This window comes from Orycteropus afer, unplaced genomic scaffold (genome assembly GCF_000298275.1).
Source record: "Orycteropus afer afer isolate SDZICR_OR568_19922 unplaced genomic scaffold, OryAfe1.0 scaffold01126, whole genome shotgun sequence".
NCBI classification, from domain to species: Eukaryota; Metazoa; Chordata; class Mammalia; order Tubulidentata; family Orycteropodidae; genus Orycteropus; species Orycteropus afer.
This window is the reverse complement of record NW_006922713.1, coordinates 227,963-234,900: the sequence shown is the minus strand read 5'-3', so window position 1 is coordinate 234,900 and position 6,938 is coordinate 227,963.

Here is a 6,938-nt window from a genome sequence, read left to right as displayed (position 1 = left end):
GGTGGGTGGAGGTAGAATGTACATTTCCAGAACGAGCAACTGGAGCAGCTTGACTTCAAACACTATAAACTGGCCCCTCAGAAAGCTTTTCCCTCTACTCTGAACTCTCATTTCCTCACCTCAATATATTAATTAAAGTAGGCTGCCATACTGAGATATAGATCTCAAGCCTGAAGGGTGGAGTAATACCACACTTTTTATTCACATGGACCCTTCCTCAGAAAGTGGACCCACTATTCATCCTGCCCACTTGCTTGTGCTAAATTGGGTGGTGCTGTTGCTAATTGCCCTCCAGTGATTCCAACTCATGGCCATCCCATGTGTTGCAAAGAACTGCCCCATAAGGTCTTCAAGGCTGTGGCCTTTTTGAAGCAGATCTTTAGCGGTGCCTCTTGATGGGTTCTAACCAGAGAGACAACTTCAACATCCGGGCTAGTACTCCAGCACTTAACTCTTTGCACTATCCTGGGATCTCTTACATTGTGTGGGTAGGAGAATCTAAATATGGAAAGCAATAAAGGGTTGTTATATTAAGAGACAGAAATAGCCCAGGTGGATCAGTAGCTGAGTGCTGGGCTGCTAAATCACAGCTGCTAAAGAAAACGTCCGTGGTTGGAATCCAGCAGCCACTGGTGGGAGAATATGACAGTCTGCATTCAGAAAGACTGGCCACAAGGAGGTGAATGTTTACCAAAGCAGATTGCCTCATCTTCCACCTCTGGAGTAGTTGATAGGTTTGAACCAACCTTCTAGTTAGTAGCCAAATGTCTTACCTACTACAACACTAGAGCTCCTTTAAAAAATCCACTGTCATCCAGTAGATCAGGATTCATGGGAACCCCCAACTGGGTTTCCAAGGTGGTAAATCTTTCCATAAGTAGACTGCCCATCTTCCTTCCACGGCGTGGTGCGAGTGGTGGGTTTGAACCACCAGGCTTCTGGTTAGTAGTCAAATGCCTTTTGCACTGCGTCACCAGAACTCTGTTCCAGAAAGATCACAGCCTTGGATCTTTGGGGCAGTTCTATTCTGTCCTTATAGGGTCGCTATGAGTCAGAATTTACTCCATGGCAACAGGTTTTTTTTTTTTTTTTTTTTTTAAAGAGGTGGATTAAAATTTATGCATTACTGCATCTTCTTCGCCTACCTAGGCAGGGTTACTATGCTGCAGAGTGTCCAAAACCTACTGCGCAGATGGGAAGGGGGCAGCATCCAGGACGCGAGGCTCAACAAGCCCTTTTCCACAATCAGGGCAGGAACAGCAAATGCCACCTGCCCTCTGCCAGCTCCACACACAGCTCTGACGACAGCCTCTCTCTTGGAGGCCCTCAGGGCCCCCCCTATCCCCAGATCCCGCTTCCCTCCGCCATTTCTCCTGCACAACCCCAGCACAGACTGTGTGTGTGTGTGTGCGGCGGGACGTGTGTGTGTGTGTGTGTGTGTGTGTGGCGGGACGTGTGTGTGGCGGGACGGACGTGTGTGTGTGTGTGTGTGTGTGGCGCGGGACGTGGGCGCTGGAAGGCTGGCCGGGAAGTGGCTGGCACGGCTCCTTTGCAGTGGACCTTAGGTGCCTCTGGGGCCACCCCTCCGCCCGTCATCCGGCCCGCGCCGGTCACGCCTGCTCATCATCAGGGCTCCTGGGCACTGCGCACCTCTCTCAGGGACCCACTCCGACAGGTCCCCTTTTCCTTGTCTGGCTGCCATGGCTTGAGGAGCAGATGGTCAAAGTGTCTGCGTTAGCCCGGATCCTTCCCCCTGCGCCCACCACAGCCCCACTTGCCTTCACAAGCCCGGGCCCAGATCTTCTGCCTTCCCTTCCTCTGGCAGCTCCTCACTCGGATCCCCACCGCCTTCTGTATGGTCTGATGGCAAAGAGGCGACGTCGCCCCCGCGCTGCTGCACCAAAGTGGGCAGGGGCTGCGCAGGAGTGCGGCAAGAAGCACCAGAGCAAGAGCGACGGGAGGGGGCGGAGGGATACGGTGGCGTAAAGGGGCTCGACGCCCCCCACCAGGCCCACCGCAGTTCAAAGCTAGAGGTGGGCGGGGCCGGAAGGAGACCCAGCCGGGAGAGGCGCCTTCGCACCAAGCTGCCCAGTCCTTGCGGCCCTTACCTGGCGACCCCCACTACATTGATAGCGCTGGATATTAGGGGAGGGCAGGCAGTTAGAGATGGGGGCTGGAGCAGGAGGTCGGGAAGAGCCGCGCTAGATGAGCAGCGGATGAATACCAAAATGCCATTTGGTGTGTATTGAAACATGTTCCCTGCTGGTTAAGTAGTTCCCCCTTCTCCCACCCTATCTTGGCCAGCAACCTCCCTAAGATGCTTATGGGAAAGGATTCCAGGCAAGTAGGCTGAGGGGGCTAGAGGTGATTTAAGGCTAGATCGCTCTGGATATTCTGGGAGTGGCCCATCCAATATTCTTTATCATTTCAGTGGCCCAGGACAGGGACCAAGGAAGGTGCACCAGTAAGTCAACCCAGGGCCTCCAGGAGGATGTGCCTCCCATAAAGGCTGCACCACTGTCCCTCTTCTAAAAGAAGGCCAACCTAGACCTCAAACACTTCTCTGCACCAAGGATCATTCTTTTTGCCCCATTGCTTTTTTCCCATCCTTGGAAATTGTAACTCAGTTTGGCCTTACCTGGTCACCAGAGTTGTTCAAGAAATAGAGAGCTCACATCAGATCATACAATCCTCCCTCTCACACATCACCAAGTCTCAGGCACCAGGTAGGCCTGTCCTGGCTCCTCTTGCACTGCTCTGAAGGGAAAGGGGATCACTACCTATGTACTTTCTAAAAGCTGATCCTAGCTGCCCTCCTTCACTCCACTCCTCCTTTTCTTTCACCCTTGTTGTCATTGTGTGCCAGCTGGTGGGTTCAAACTACCAGCTTTTCAGTTAGCAGCCAAGAGCTTAACCTTTTGTTGACCCTGTACTCTGAAATTTTGCTAAATTACTCTATTTGCTCTGTAAGTTTTCTTGTGGCCTTTTTTTTTGGGCGGGGGGTTTCTATATATGGGATCATGTAATCTATGTATAGAGATAATTTTACTTCTTCTTTAACAATCTGGATATCTTTTTTTTTTTTTCCTTGTCTTATTGCTGAGTCTAGGTCTTCTAATACAATATTGAAGAGGAGTGGTGAGAGCAGGTCTTGCAATTCTTTTCTTTAAACTGTAAACCACCATAGCCTAGTTAGAATGGTGGTAAGGTTGTAAGGGAGAGAGAAAGTATTCTATAATCTTATCATTAAATTCCAGTATTTTAGTGAGCTAATGCCTTATCTTTTTCAACACCTCCTTCACCTACATGAGACAGAAAGGCTGGAAGAATCCCCTTTCTTCAGCTGGGATAAGGCTGTGACAAATCTTTCCCACTGGAGAGTAGGGCTTTGTTATGAAGAAGGCTCTGGGTATATGTCACAAGGAGTACTCCGTCCAGCTCCACTGGCAGAGTCAGGAGGGGATCTTTCTCTGCTCCTCACCATGGGAACTTAGTGGGGTTTCTGGAAGTAAATCCCATGAAAGTGTGGGGCCCCCCTAAGACTGAAGTCTCTAGGAAGTTCTCATTCTCACTTAGCTCCCAGAAATTCACCAAAATATAAGCACTCAGCTGCTAACCGAAAGGTTGATAGTTCAGACCCACCAGCCACTCCACAGGAGACAGATGTGGCAGTCTGCTTTTGTAAAGATGTACAGAAACCTGTGGAGCAGATCTCCTCTGTCTCATAGGGTCACTATGAGTTAGAATCGACGTGATGGCAACAGAACCAGTTTATGACTCCAGAAGCTTTTGCTCTAGGTAAGGAGAAATATCAGCTGTGACTCCAAATATGCCTGTTTTACCAGAATTTGTGTGGCGATAGCTCACCTTGTGACCTCAGTTCTCTCTCTGATGGGTACAAAATCAGTCAGTGATTTTTAATGTGTTCAGTTTTTTAATTGTTTTTGTAATGACAGGGGCAAACTTCCAAGCTCTTTATATATTAGAAGTGAAATGGAAAGTCCAGCCTATGGGTGTTAATGGCTAGCTAAACACCGTGAGCATAGCTATTGTCCTCTTCTTTTCAGCTGAAGTTCAGACCTAGGAATAACGTTGCCTTCAAAAACACAGCTGCTCTATAAATCTTAGTTCTTTATCCTCCTAGGTACAGAACTTCCATGTAGCTTCCAGAACTTGGCATCTCAGTCCAAAAATTCTTAACCTAGAGTGCAGTTTGCAATTCAAATCTCCTGATTGAAAACTACTGGTGGTCTGAGCAAGTGTGACTTAAACCTAAGGGGAAAAAGTCATCTCTATAAATACCACCACCACCAAGAAGCACTGCACAATTCTACTAGGTGCTTGTTTAGACTGGAGTTACCAGTCTCTGAACCTTGGAAGCCCCTTCTGAAGGTAGGCTACATGGAAGAGTGAGGAGTATCCAGACTTTGGAGTCAGGCAGTTCTGTGTTTGAGTCCAGACATTGCTACTATTTGTGCAAATTTAGAAAAGGTATTTAATGTCTCTATAATCCGGTCTCTTATTCCTTCAAAAAAAATAAAGAAAAAAGAAAAAGAACCACAACTCAGTACTATGAGTCAATTTGTACTCATGGCAACCCACCTTGGGTTTCCAAGGCTGTAAATCTTTATGGAAGCAGACCACCCCATCTTTCTTCCATGAAGCAGCTAGCTGGTGGGTTCAAACCACCGACCTTTTGGTTAGCAGCCAAATGCCTTAACCACTATACCATCAAAGGGGGCTGATGATAACTACTTCATAGGATTCTTGGGTACACCAAATGAAAAACTAGTAGATATTCTACAACAGCTGTATCTATCAGGTCTTTCTAGTTCCTTCTATAATTATCCATCCATAGCATGAGGTGGGTTGGCCTGAGGACAGGATGTAGTAGGGAAGTAGGAAAGAGCAGATGAGAATTCCGTGGTAGATTTTAGAAGTCATAATTGCCAAGACATTTGCACTGTGCTCTTTGTCTCTGTAACCTCGGTGGTATGTACACTTTGTGCTGGAACCTCTGTGTTGCTTGCCATATCTCCCTTACTAAAAGGATGTCATTTTTATACAGGTGTGCCCCTCTCTTCCTTGCACTCATGTATCACAGAGAAGCTGATCTCAGATGTAGGGGGTGAGTCTGACTGATCTAGGGGGCAATCCATTCCCCTTGGTGCTCTGGTTCAGGAAGGGGTGTTGATCTAACATTATGTAATGAGACATTAGAGGAAGATTGCAGAAGGTCTTTTGAGGAGAGTATCTTGAAACATAAGAAAAGATTGTCTCCTTTTCTTCTTCTGGAAGTTGTTTGACTTCTGGAGTTGTTGAAACCATTAAACTACCAGCCTTAGGATGAAAGTTGATGTTATGACTGGCAGAAGAAAGGTGGGAGAAGCTGAGTCCTTATCTCAACCAAGTAGTAATAAATGTTCTTATTTAGTTTTAGTTGAATTCCTTGTTAACACAAAAATGGAACAATATTCAACATTGTGGTGTAGTAAATTACCTGGTATGGCTTTTCTAGCCATAAGTCTTTGTAAACTCTGTGGTGGAATTTGTTGTGAGCAACTGACGAGCTCCTGATTGTAAAAGTTATCCACCTGCGGTATTTCTGTTGTGTGCAACACAAAACAATGTTCTGGGAGGTTCCTGCTCTCTCTCAGGTGCTTAGAATTCTGATGTTATGATTGGTCAGTTTGGCCACTTTGCCAGGCTCAAAAGGAGGCCTCCTAGAGGCAGAAGAGGTCTCTTTCTGTCTGCTGGTTGAGGAAGACAGTGCTTCTGGTAAAGAGATGCATGAGACATGCATTGCTGAGTGAGACACCAAGGGACATGCACTGCTGGGAGAGAGACTGTGAGAGACTGTTGGCCGAGGGACAGTGGGCTGGGAGAGAAACTGAGTGTTTTTCCTGAACTTGAATTGTAGCCTGATGCTTCCCTAATAAATCCTGTAATCTGTGAGTTCTGTGTGGCCATTGCAGCAAATTATCAAAACCAGGAGAGAGGTGGTGGGTGCTTTTGGAGGTGAAAGGGCTGGAGGGAGGCAGCATGTCTGGCCTTGCAGGAATAGGCCTTGGGTTACTGATAGTGACTCTGTCTTATTTAGTTAATAAGGAAGTCAGAGATGTGGCCTCCTTTTCTTTTTAGCAAACGTGTACACTCAGTCAGGCACAAAATAATTCTACAATGAATAATAATCCCTGACTTTTGTCTGTCAGGGAACACCTACCTCTTCAAAACAGTGGCAGAACTCATGTCTCCAGGTGAAAGGAAGAATGTAGATTTTGAATACCTTGCCTAACAATTGCTAGAAGTGTGTCAACTATTGGTTGGCTTCCCTCCAGATCAAAAAGAAAAGCTTTAGGTAGACCCCAAACCATTACTTTTCTATGGCCTCCATAGGCATATTGAATAGTTGAGCTCATGTGAAACATCCGAAATAAAAAGATATTAGAGCTTATCTGTTTTCAATTCAGGAAACTATTGAGGTAGATAAATTAATAATGTCAGCAGTCAGAAAGGACTGATTACCTTTCTCCAGGTACACTAAGCAACACAGGTATGGAAAGAAGTGGATTTTAAAAAAATCCGTTGCATATAGCACTGTTCTTGTTGTTGTTATGTGCCGTGGAGATGGACCCGACTCATAGCAACCCCTCCTTGGGTTTCCGAGGCAGAATCACTATGGAAGTAGATTGCCCAACCTTCCTTCCGAGGAGTGGCTGGTGGGTTTGAGCCTACCGCCTTCTGGTTAGCAGTCAGATGCCTTAGGCACCGTGTCACCAGAGTTCGTCTCGGTACACGCCCAGGCAGGCTCCCTAGTCGTCTGTGGGAGCACCTGTGTGCACACCAGTTCATCTCCTTCCAACCACACTCTTCCCGAGGGCCAGCTGCCCTCCCTGGGCTGCCCTGGACCCGTCTGAGCGCAGCCACGTGGCTGGTTT